The sequence below is a fragment of the Mus musculus genome, chromosome 5, assembly GCF_000001635.26.
Source record: "Mus musculus strain C57BL/6J chromosome 5, GRCm38.p6 C57BL/6J".
NCBI classification, from domain to species: Eukaryota; Metazoa; Chordata; class Mammalia; order Rodentia; family Muridae; genus Mus; species Mus musculus.
In genome coordinates, this window is record NC_000071.6 from 24,828,384 (window position 1) to 24,841,550 (window position 13,167).

General features: G+C 41.8%; 1 protein-coding gene across 1 annotated transcript in view; it reads right to left on the bottom strand.

Annotated features, from left to right (window-relative positions):
- Rheb (Ras homolog enriched in brain) overlaps positions 1-13,167 on the bottom strand; it is a 39,539-nt gene that overhangs the window by 25,561 nt on the left and 811 nt on the right. The gene's annotated exons all lie outside the window — the stretch shown is intronic.

The following is a 13,167-nucleotide window of genomic DNA, read 5'->3' on the forward strand; positions in this document are numbered from 1 at the left end:
GGAGGCAGAGGCAGGCGGATTTCTGAGTTCGAGGCCAGCCTGGTCTACAGAGTGAGTTCCAGTACAGCCAGGGCTACACAGAGAAACCCTGTCCCGAAAAACCAAAAAAAAAAAGTTGTTAGAGCTGCCCCCTGGAGGTGGAAAGTCAGTCCTTATTGCTGAAGAGACCTTGTACTTCAGACTGAGTTCAGAGGCCCCAGAAGGATCTAACCTGAAGGCTGCCTTCCTGAGGGCAATCTTTCATGATTCCAGGCACCGGGCAATCTTCCAAGAAGGGAAGTAACCAACAGTCCTACTCAGCTATGATGCCTATGAACCCCAACAATGACCAACATGGCACCATAACACTAAGTACAGGCACGAATTACTTGGCAGTAACCAACAGCTCTCTAATTGGACCTAAGACCATCTTGACAAGAAGGAAACCATGCCTAGTACTGACTAGTTAAGTCATTGAATCTTGAAGGAGAACCTACAACCACCACCTTAAGAACCCAGCCTAATTCCTCAGTGTATCCCGTCTTTATGTAGGTTCTGGGGCTTGAACTCAGGTCAGCAGGCTTCTGGAAAGCACCTTTACACGCTAAGCCATCTGGCTGGTCGTCTTGTTACCCTGAGCTGAAGGTGTTCATACACAGCTAAAGTCACCGAGGATGCATTTTAAAAATGCATACCTATGTCAGCATCCTCATTTCAAAGGAGCCACACTGGAACTCATGTATACTGTGAGAAAGTGGTCACCATGACTGTTAACATGAGCACTGCTGTCAGCACAGGGTCTGATGAGGACATGAACGCCAACAATACAAAGTTTTTTTCCTTATTTTTTGCTACATGGCTGACTGTCCTTAAATTCATGGGCATATTGCCTCAAGTGCTGGGATGGCAATTGTGCACCACCTCGCTTGGCTTGAATAAACACTGCCCACTCACCCCCTGCTTAGTGGAGGACCTTGACCATCTGATTCTTCTGCCTCTACCTCCCCAATCCTGGATTACAGGCATGCACCAGCACATGGGATTTTGCATGATGCTAGGGGTCAGAGCCCAGGGTTTCACACTGGTAGGCAAGTATTCTAGCAACTACATCCTCAGTCCACACTGTTTAACAAAACTCAACGTGAGACACGTTTATTAGAGTTTGCAAAACACTTTCACATGGGTTGTCTCGCTTGTTCCTATGAGTTAAGCAGGGTTGACATCATTTTCATTTTCTCACACCCATTCCCAAACTTTAAAAACAGATGTTGGTAGAGAGTAAAAAGCCGGTGGAAGGGTTAAAGTATTGTTATAAATGATAAATACAAAGGAAAATAAGTAAAACTGGTTCAAAAAATTATTCACTCAAATACCACTGTCTGTGTACCTACTACTGCCAAGCATCATGCTACCAGAAAATGCTTCTGAGGAAACAAGAATGAATGACTAACTACATTATATAAATGAGGAATTTATTAAATGTCAGAGTTTTGGGAATTGATTTTCAAAATAGAATATTCATTTTTCTAGGATGACTTACAGATAAGCCAAGGAAGTAAAGAACAGACTTTAATAAACTACAGGTAATTAAATATCTGTCAAGGAAGAATAAACATTCCTAGATTTGGTCCAAAACAGGTGGGCAAGCTAGGCATGAAAAAGAGCCCTTCCTTAGAAAAACAGGGGGTCCAAAAAAAAAAAAAAAAAAAAAGGAGGTTGGAAAGGTAACTCAGTATCCAAGAGTGCTTACAACCAAGTCTGACCCACATGTTAGAAAGAAATAACTTCCAAATTGTCCTCTGATCTCAACATGTGTGCTGTATCAAACATGTGCAGGTTTAAAAAAAAAAGACAAAAAATAAAATACCAATTTTGATTAAAGAGCATAAAATTTAAGATTGCTTAAAATACCCATGTCAGCTAAACAATCATATTTATAAGAAAATTTCTTCAAAAGTTGTTAAAGATGTACCAAGTTTACTCCCACATTAATGCAGTTCTCAATACACCTTTGCTACCCAGTATTGTCCTGGAGTCACACGTGATAATGGTTATGGAACACAGTAGGTAGCTCTGACATGCGTACGTTAAGAGTTTGGAGATTTAGTTGAAAACTATTTTTATTTTTTATTTTTTTGGTTTTTCGAGATAGAGTTTCTCTGTATAGCACTGGCTGTCCCGAACTCACTCTGTAGACCAGGCTGGCCTTGAATTCAGAAATCCGCCTGCCTCTGCCTCCCAAGAGCTGGGATTAAAGGCATGCGCCACCACTGCCTGGCTGCATGAAAAATATTTTTAAATTATATGTTGAAATGAAAGTACTTTGGATATACTGGGCTAAAAGTATCCTATTTGTATAAACTAAATTTATATAAATTAAGCCCAGAATACCTTTAGAAAGGTATAATGTAACTATCTTAAAACTAAAATTTCTATTCAGTCATTCACATATCTATGCAGTAGAGACCAAGAAAGAAATTGTCTAGAAATGAAACTTATCCCCAACAGTGACGAGAAAAACACCCTGCGGATCTCAACCCTTTGGGGATGGGGGTGTCAAACAACCCTTTCACAGGGTTCCCTAAGACCATCGGAAACCAGATATTTACATTACAATCTATAACTAGCAAAATTACAAATAAAGTAGAAACAAAAATAATTTTATGGTGGGGAGTCATCATAACATGAGGGACTGTATTCAAGGGTCACAGCATTAAGAAGGCTGACTGTTGCTCCGCACCCCTGCTTGGCTGACTCAGTCCACTGGGCTCTGAAACTTCACTTGTCCCTGGTGTGACAATAAAACAACCAACTCTAAAATGAGAAGGGATGCTGGATCAACCCTTGGTTGACATTTAGCTATCAGGAGCAGAAAACATTAGTTCCCAACACAGCCAACCTGTCCCACAACTGTGGGGTCATTGCTAGGATCTCTATAGCCAGAAGCCAGGCAGATGTGAAATGTGGTAGGTGCAAAAATGAATCTTATCCCTCTAGCCCTTGGTCCTATTGCTAGGTTTTCTTCTTTTAACCAAAGGCAAAACTGCCGGCTCACACTAGCTAGCACAGTCCCTACCAGAGGGACATGCTGCATTGGCCCACAACAACTCACTCGTTCTGACTGCCCCACCTTCTCCACATAATTTTTCTGGAGATGTAAAACAAATTATGATCTGGGGTCCAAATTTGGCACAGAATCTGTTTTATTTTTTTGTACAGTCTATTAGTTAAAAGCAGGTGTGCATGTTTTTCTCTCAATGGCCCCAAGAAAAAAAAGCTAGTACTTTATATCTGAAAATCAGATAAAATTCCAATTTCAAACCCATGATACGATTTCAACGAGACACAGCTATAGACATTTGTTGATGTATTGCCTTCCTAAGCTTTTACCCTATAAGGGCAGAGGAGTGTAATTCCAACAAGAAGCATCTAGCCCGCAAAGCTTGAGATTATTATTTGGCTTGCCAAATCCCTAGTATAAATGATAACTATATTTGTTGATCAAAATCCTTTACGGAAAGTCTACAACTTAATAGGGTCTACAAAGCTGTTCTTCACTCAGCGCAAAGCTCAGTCAGTCCCACCTTCCTCCCCCACTCAACATTTTGCTCCCCTATGTCCTTTCTTGAGAGACACTCCTCCAACCCGTAGCTATCTAAGCTCTCCCTCTGACTGTTTCTCTCAAGGATTTCCCTAGCCTAGTGATCACACACCAGCTCTATGCTTGCCACATGCATAGAGAATGCCCTCAAGAATTTAGCCAACGCCTATTTGAGTAAGTAACACATAGATAGCACTTTAAACCCATTCAACCAACAGTGCAGTGTGTCAAGCTGTGCAGAGAATTGAAATCCTGATGGATGGTTGATAAACCCTGGACTCTTCCACCAGAAGCATGCCCACCATGTCAGGGAAGCTCCAGGGAAAAGGCTCTACTTGTAGGGCTGGCAACATTCAACTGACACTCAGAGCTGAGGGGAAAGTCCTATCCGTGGGTCAGTTTGACACTCTGTCAAGATTCCCCAAAAAGTCTGCTTCTTAACCTATACACTTAAGAGTTTGTTTGTTTGGTTCCCCCCCACCCCCACCCCTCAAGAAATGTTCTGGGCATACATATGTCCAGGAGTGGTACTGCTGGGCCCTCAGGTAGTTAAGTACTATGAGTACCGGACATTCTTATCCCTATCCTAGACTATAAGGACCAGAGCAGTTCCCTAATTAACACAAAAGGAGTTTCTCAACAGAGTGATTGGAAAATGCAGGATATTTATCTCCCACTGCCATTCATGCCATGGAGATTAGTTACTACAGGTGAACTTTTGGCAAGGGAGGGAGCAAGCGAGCGAGGGGGGGAGGGAAGGGGGATGTTTCTGACAGGCTTGGAAGTCATTCTATAGACCAGGCTGGCCTCCAACTCACAAGGTTCATCTGCCTCTTGTCTCCAGAGTGCAGGATTCAAGGAGTGCACCATCATGCCTACACTGTATATTTTAATTCAGTCACTTATAAAAACTGTAGCCAAACAGAGAAACCATAGTTTAATATATTTACAGTAGGTTTCACATGTGACTTAGATTTTAAAACCAGCCAAATAGGGGATAGCAAGACAGGGCTTGGCAGATAAGAGTGCCTGCGCCAACCCAGTTTACCCAAGTTCCACCACTGGAACCCACATGATGGAAGGAAAAGAAACCTGATTACCTTAGGTTGTCCTCTGACAACATCCTATGGTGACTGCAGGTACATATATGTACATGTGTACACACACACTCACACACACACACTTATAAAAATCCTGCTAAAGTATCAGCTGAGCACATTTATTTAGACATACTTAGAAAAGTTAATGGTAAAAGCTGGCATTTTCATATTGCTTACAAATGATGTCGTTAATATTTAACTTTGAAAGAAAAACCAAATTTAACAAAACTGTTTTTAAAAAATGTATGTTTTAAAAATCCATCACAAGTCTTTCTGCAAACAAGCACAAAGAGAAATGGTAAGTTGGACTCATTACAGGGTGATATTACAGTTAAGAAACAAAGCCATCAGGAACCTTGGAGTTGATTTCATCAAGAGCCCATCATTCTTCTCTAACTATCCACAGGAAAATACAAAGACTAGAAGCTTCCTGATCTGAACTAATATCAATTTAGATTAAAATTCCCAGCCGGGTAGGGTGGCACACACCTTTGATCCCAGCGCTCAGAAGGCAAAGGTAGGCAGATCTCTGTCAGCTGGAAGACAGACTGGTCTATGTAGTGAGTTCCAGGACAACCATGGTTATATTAAAAAAAAAAGAAAGCCCCCATACTCTATAGGGAACTTCAGAAGCCCGAGAAAATTTAGCAATTATGAAATGTAATAACGATATTCAAAGCTCTTTGCATTTTGCGCTATCAATGAAGCAATTCATATTACATAAAAATACTAAGCAGTTTGCTTCAATAAGTTTAAGAATCCTGAGAGCAGTTTATCAAGTATTAAGAGTTAATGTGGCAGGGCTGGAGAGATGGCTCAACGGTTAAGAGCACTGACTGCTCTTCCAGAGGTCCTGAGTTCAAATCCCAGCAACCACATGGTGGCTCACAACCATCCGTAACAAGATCTGGCACCCTCTTCTGGAGTGTCTGAAGACAGCTACAGTGTACTTACATATAATAAATAAATAAATCTTAAAAAAAAAAAGTTAATGTGGCTGGGCAGTGGTGGCGCACGCCTTTAATCCCAGCACTCGGGAGGCAGAGGCAGGTGGATTTCTGAGTTCGAGGCCAGCCTGGTCTACAGAGTGAGTTCCAGGACAGCCAGGGCTACACAGAGAAACCCTGTTTCATTCACACTGCTTCCCACCCTCACAACGATGACCAAATTCATTTTCCATTTAGTGAACTAGGTAACAGTCCACTTATGGACAGTACTAGATGTTATTAACAGCTCATTATTTCAATTAAGAAAAACACTGCACAATAATGCCGTCGAATGTTACAACAGGTAGAGGCAGCTGGTTCTCATTTTGTGATCCAGCTGCTATTTTAATATAATTAATTCCCCCAGCTTTCAGTGATGCTGGTATTTATATACACCACGTTTCAGTACACTGTTAGCCTGCTACCGCCGGCAATTTTATTGAATCTCTGGAAACCTCAGCATTATCAAGTACAAAGACAACATATCCAGCAAGCATCAGCGAGGCCGCAGGAGCTGCACAGAGTTTCTTTTGCAACTCACTGCTTCCTACACAGCATGAACGACTTTCCAAAGTTCCTTTGAGGCCCTGCAGCTTGTACCCGCCTTCCCAACTTCATTTCTTACTCTCACCTCATTATGCTTTACCACCCCCAGTTTCCTTTCATTCTCAATCATGCCAAGATCTTTCTTGCCTCACTAAACCCTCCTTGCCTCTTAGAACACTAGGGAATCTCGCCTAGGGCAGGTCTTACACATATCCTTGCTAAATGTACCTACAATGCACCCACTTTTGATTCAACTTTATACAACAGTGAGTAGCAAGATCTTTGGCTGGTCTTTGGACTTCTGGACCTTCTCAGGATGCATAAGAAGGAAACAACACCAAGACAGCCACTGCATTATGCTTACATTGTACAAAAGACGTAAATGCAATGTTAATGCCTGTGTGGGCATCCCTCAGCAAGAAGCAAGACAGCGGGCACAAACCAAGCAGTGAATCATTGTATTCTATCACCACACTCTCAGAGGGAAAAGCCACGTTCAACAGCCTTAAGAACACAGTAAGAGTGATTACGTTTACTGGGTCTTGACCCTTGCACATCTTTTAGTATTCTCCAAGGGGACCAACAAGGCGGCTCAACAGCTAAAGGTGCTTGCTGAGCAAGTCTGGAAAAAGTTGAAAGAAATAAGAGATTCCTAAAAGTTGTTCATTGACCCTGACATAGGCACCATGGCAGGAGTGCCACCACACACAGTAAACAAACCAAAACAAACTGGGGGGAAAAAGAAAAACAAGAAACCATTTTGCATGATGCGATGGGATGTCAGAATAAGCACTGCTGTACACACAGAAATATGGCTGTCTCCAAGACAAGCACAGAGTAACTGAGACCTCTGCACCAGCCACTTCATCACAGCTTTTATGTAGAAGACAGACAATCATTAGTTTAAAGCTGACTTTTTTAAAAAGACATTAAAGAAATAGATCTCATCTGGGCACAACCTTGTTCATGTAATTTCAACATTTGGAGGCAGAGGCAGGGAAGTTTACTGAAAGTTTTAGGCTAGCCTGAGCTAAGACCCTATTTCCCTTACTGTTCTCCCACCCTCTTGAGTGGACAAAGGAGGTCACCAGTCAGGTAAAAACCCGTAGTACAAGGTCAAAACTACATCTATCAAGGAAGCCCCTCCCATCCCCCTCTAGTGCTACTGGGAATTAAAACAGGGCCTAGAACTTGTGAGGCAGATGTAATACCAATAAGCTATGTTGCTGGCCTCTGTTTTTATTCTGGAGTTACTGGGGCCAGCCTTGAACTTGTGATCTTCCTCCCTTAGACTCACAAGTAGTTAGGATTGTGGGCCTGCATGTCAGACCCAGCCTGGAAAAGTGTTAACAAGTTAACAAGTTTAAGTTTTAGATTAAAAGTGTTTTTAATGTATATGAGTGTTTTGCCTGCATGAATTTTTGTGTATTATAGGTGTGTACTAAGAGGGCATTAAACTCCCTTGGAACTGGAGTTACAGCCTGTCGTGAGCTTGCATGTAGATGCTCGGACCCAAGGCCAAGGTCAGTGATCTTAAGCACTGAGCCATCTTTCTAACCCCCGGAAAAGGTTTTGTTTCTTTGTTTTTTGTTTTTTTTTTGTTTTTGTTCTTCGACACAGGGTTTCTCTGTGTAGCCCTGGCTGTCCTGGAACTCACTTTGTAGAGCAGACTGGCCTCGAACTCAGAAATCCACCTGCCTCTGCCTCCCGAGTGCGGGATCAAAGGTGTGTGCCACCACGCCTGGCTTCCCAGAAAAGCTTTTAAAAACATATCAATACCTAAGATTTTTCTGAGGTTGGTGATGGCATTGGTAAATCTAATCTTTTTTCTTTTCTGAGATAGGTTTCTCTGTGTAACAGCCCTGGTTGTGAGTTCTGCCTGCCTCTGCCTCCTGAGAGCTTTGATTAAAGGCTCGTACTACCACACCCAGCAGCAAATGAAATTTTAAGGTATCTGCATATTAAATATACCAACATATGGATGATCTGTGTAACAGGGGACCAATGATCTAAGTTCCACAGGACAGAATCAGTCAGGTATAGAGCTATTCAGAGTATAAAGCAGAACAATGGGGTTGAATTCAAAGGGAACAGATAACAAGACTGCAAAATGCACACAAGAGAACCAACTTCCAGAAGCTGTCCTCTAACCCACATATATATACCTGCTTGTTTCAAATAAATTACTAATAAAAGATACAGGTGATTGCTACTTAGAGAGGTTCAGTGCACACCAAAAATACGCCACCACCTAAAAAAAAAGCTATTAAAAATTCACCTGTTTTCAGCTAGGTTGTGATGGTACGCATCTTTAATCCCAACACTTAGGTGGATCTCTGCCAGAGCTACAAAGACAAATCCTGTCTTGAAAAACCATAAACAAACCGACACCCACCCCCAATCACCCATTTTGAACTTTTTTTTTTTGCCTCATACTGGAATGAAATTAGGAACAGATGAAAATTCATTGCTTTAAAAAAATTAATTATTAAAAGATTCTTTCCTGGGGGAGGGGCTAAAGAAATGGCTCAGTGGTTGAGAACATTTGCTGCTCTTGCAGAGGACCCAGGTTCATTTCCAAGCACTCACACAGTAGTTCTTAATCACCTGTAACTACATACACTTCTAGAGGAATGGCCTCTTTTTGTCTTAAAGACTTGAATGTACACATGCAAAACACTCATACACAAAGTAAACCAATCTAAATAATAAAGATTCTTTCAGATCTGAAAAGCATACTATCAAAATCTAGGTTGCTTAAGGGCAGAAACCGGCAAATTAGTCCTACATACAAGGGACTAAAAATAGGCACATTAATCTTGAAAAAAACAAAAAACAAAACAAAAAACAAAAAACAAAAAACCAACCCAAAACCCTAAAGTTAGAAGACTCCTATGTCCCTACTGATGACACCACAGTGATGTCAGAGGGACTGTGGACTGGTGTGAAGACAAAAAGATCAGTAAAGATCAGTGGAGGGGAAATCTATGCACATCTCATTTTGCTCTAAGGAATTCAATGAGGAAAGTTTTCTAACAGGCTGAGACAAGCTGTACCCTTCTCTGACAACACACATACCGACCTCAAGCAAGTCATAAACCTAAGAGGAGGAGCTGAATATAAAACATTCAGCAGCAGCAGCTACACTGCTTCTCATTAGACGTCTCAATGTCCCTGGATGTGACACCAAAAGCAAAAAGAACAAAAGGGAAGCAATTGAACTAGACCTCCAGCAAGGCCCTAACCTGAATCCTGAGCACCAAGCTAAGAAAAATGGAAGCAAACCTCACCACCATAGATGGAAGAAATTGTTTGTAAAGCCAAGCAGACAGAGTTGGTAAAGATGGAGACAATTCCAATCCTAATACATTGTTATTAGGAATGTAAAGGGAAATGATGTAGAATTTCAAAACCAGAAATACCCCATGTCCCAGCAATTCCATTTCTAGGGAACAACCAAGAGAAATGAAAACAAAGGAATGTTTGTACAGGAATGTTTATAACACCATTTTTTTTAATAGACAAGTAGAAACAACTCATTTATCTATGAGGAAAATGTAGTATAAACTCACATTAATGAAACATTAATTCAGCCACAAACAGGAACAAGGTATGATGCCTTTACATGAAATGTTCAGAGTAAGTAAATCAATAAAAACAGAAGGCAAATAATGGTTGCCAGGGTCTAAGTGGTGACAACTAACTGCTATGAGCACAGGTTTTCTTTTCGGTACACATGACATCAAAATTGGGTCCCTAGAACCCATGTGGTGGAAGGAAAGAATCCATTTCCAAAAGCTGTCCTCTGACCTCCACATGCCTGATGTATATGATCTTCTCTAGCAAATCCATAAAATAATGAATGTTCACTTCAGCAGCACTTGTACTAAGATTGTAACCATAGAGAGACGCATTCCATATTTTAAAGTCACAGTAAGCTCTGCTTATTCTCTTATACAGGAGAATGAACAGGACTGATAAGGCTTCACAAAATTAGCCACCACTGAACCACTCTGCGGATGTACATACATAGCACACACTACTAAGCATACATTAATCTCATACACTAGTAAAGAAGTACATGTTTACACCACGATTTTTCTTTCTTTTCTTTTTTGGTTTTTGGAGACAGGGTTTCTCTATGTAGTCCTGGCTGTCCTGGAAATCACTTTGTAGACCAGGCTTGGCCTCGAACTCAGAAATCTGCCTGCCTCTGCCTTGCAAGAGCTGGGATTAAAAGCATGCACCACCACTGCCCGGCTAAACCACAATTTCTTAAAAACACACACACACACACACACACACACACACACACACACTAAACTTCTTTGGAGTGTGGTATAACCACATGTGTACAGGTGTGTGTGAGCAGAGCGGTCAGAAAGAGATGTCAGATTTTCTGTCACTCTCCACTTGATTCCCTTGAGACAGGGTCTCTCAACCTGAAAGGCAAGATCTCCATTTTCTAGACAGGCAGGTGGCTAGTAAGCCCCAGTTCTCCAGTCTGTCCCCACCACCACACTGTCTTGTACAACTTCACATGGGTTCTGGGGACTGGAACTCAGGTCCTCACAGTTAAACAGAAAGTACCCTACTCACTAAGCTATCATCCTATCCCTCACCACATTTCTCAAACAAATTATGTTAGAAAAGGACAGATAATTGATTGGTTCAGAATCCAATGTGATTATGTTCTACGGGGACAGATAATTGAATGGGTCAGAATCCATTGTGATTATATTCTACGGGGAACAGTCAATCACGTCAGGTACCAACCTTTCCCTAGGAAGAATCCAACAGCATCAGCTGTGTTCTGACAAGGTCTAACTCATCTACTCTTTTTCGAGACAGGGTTTCTCTGTGTAGCCCTGGCTGTCCTCGAACTCAGAAATCCACTTGCCTCTGCCTCCCAAGTGCTGGGATTAAAGGTGTGCACCACCATGCCCGGCTGACTCATCTACTCTTGCTGAACTGCCACTCACCAAACCACAACCATTTCATTTTATAAACTTCCACATCCCTGTGATCTCGTCCCTCTTAGCAATACAAGGAATACACACAACAAATAAGCTTTTGGAAAGATGATCTAATGACAAACTAGATTACCAACACTCTGGAAGATATTCCAGAGAGACTACCAGACGCAAGACAGTTTACTTTTTTGACAGTTTTGACTGGAGGAGTCCTCACTAAGGACTCAGCTGTAGTAACAACAACGCACCATGAGGAAACTGCTACATATGGCCACCACCAAAATTAACAAAAAGGACCTCCATAAAAGCCAGACTGAATTACAGGTGACATGTCCATAAAACTTCCCTACTGCAAGTATCAGGAAAATACTGCAGAAGGAAATTTTACTGACTTGAAAGCCTAATAATGAAAAAAAAAATTACATTTCAGTTTTTGCTGAAGGCAAACTTAAAAGTCTGTGGCATCATCAAGTAACAATGCCCAGCAGTCTAGTCAGAACAGAAAACAGCATTTACGCAAGAAAACAGTAAAAAAGGACATGGCTGCCAATCCCCACCACACCACATCTAGAAACAGTGAAATTTCTATAGTCTGCCACCACACACATCTCTAAGTTCTAATAAGTGGTCAATTCCCAGAAGAGTGGCTAGTACATGCTGAAAAGACCAACTACTCCTCTACAAAGAATCCAGAAACTAGAAAATATGTCCTTCATATGAAAGCAAACTAAAGTTAAATGCAACATTAGCAATAATGTAGTATCTTACTTTAGGCATTACACTTGAAAACAAGTATAGAGAATACAGGCTGCAACACACCAAGGGCATTGCATACAGGTCTACAATCCTGTGTTCCTCCCCGGGCTAGCACTACACTTACAACCAGCAGCCCAGAGTGAATGTTTGTGAGAAGGATAGGAGTAGCCAGACACATCTATCCTGGCTCTAGTGGGGCTTTCCCAGGAAAACCAGTCTAGGCTATACAGTGAGTCGAGGACTACCCGGGTTACATAAGACCTTGCCTAAAAAAATCAGGATGGTTTTCTATTGACAGAAGTTCTTAGCAAAGGAGACATAACACTACACTTATTTAAACCCATTGCCATTTCAAAAATTACAATAAAATCCAGACTGGTAGAATATTCTCTTGCATTGAAAACAGGTAACCCTGATACTTGTGACTTATTTATGCCTTGCATTCAAGATTACTATCTTCAATTAGTTATCTGATTAGAGGGTACTCAATCAACAGCCAAGTTACATCATGGTCTCATTCTCCAAATTTGGAGGGAATTCAGAAAACAGTATGGTGACTCAGACAACCAACACTGGTTACATCAGGAGTTCTATCTTGGTGTGAATGGATTCACCGTAATTTTGTGCCTGTTAACTCTAGGGTTGCAATTGTTAAAGCAGTCACCTACTCTTTCCTACTATGAACACCTCAGCACTGCACTATGCACGTGTCACCTTTCCACTCTAGGCACTCCCATCTGTCACACTGTCTCCGATCTTCCATTCCCTTCCTAAGGAGTTTCTCCAGTTCTTGAGGAGAGAAGGTGAAAAGTAAGCAGGCCCTGACTGATCTTGGTCAAAGAGCACAGAGCCGGGCACCAGCAGTGGAAAGCAGGGTGAGAACGCAGAATGAACCGCCTAGCAGGAGCCCATCCAGTGGGGAAGGTGTTCTACTGCCAGACTCTCCACTCCTCAGTGGTCCCTGTCAAACGCACATTTTCTGGAGACAGTTACATCTTTCAAACAGCACTAAAGATGAACGTGACAGTCCCCTGTTCCGGTCGGTCAAAAACAATAAAGCCTCACCCTGCAGCGTGGTTAAGTTCAAATGTCCTGTATCACACGATGGACTGAATACTACTGTCTGGACACCGCGTTCCCTCCCCACCCCACCCAGGACCACCTCTATTCGGCAAAAAGGTGATTACTAGGAACAACTTTAAATGTATGTCAATCGCTTGGTGGTG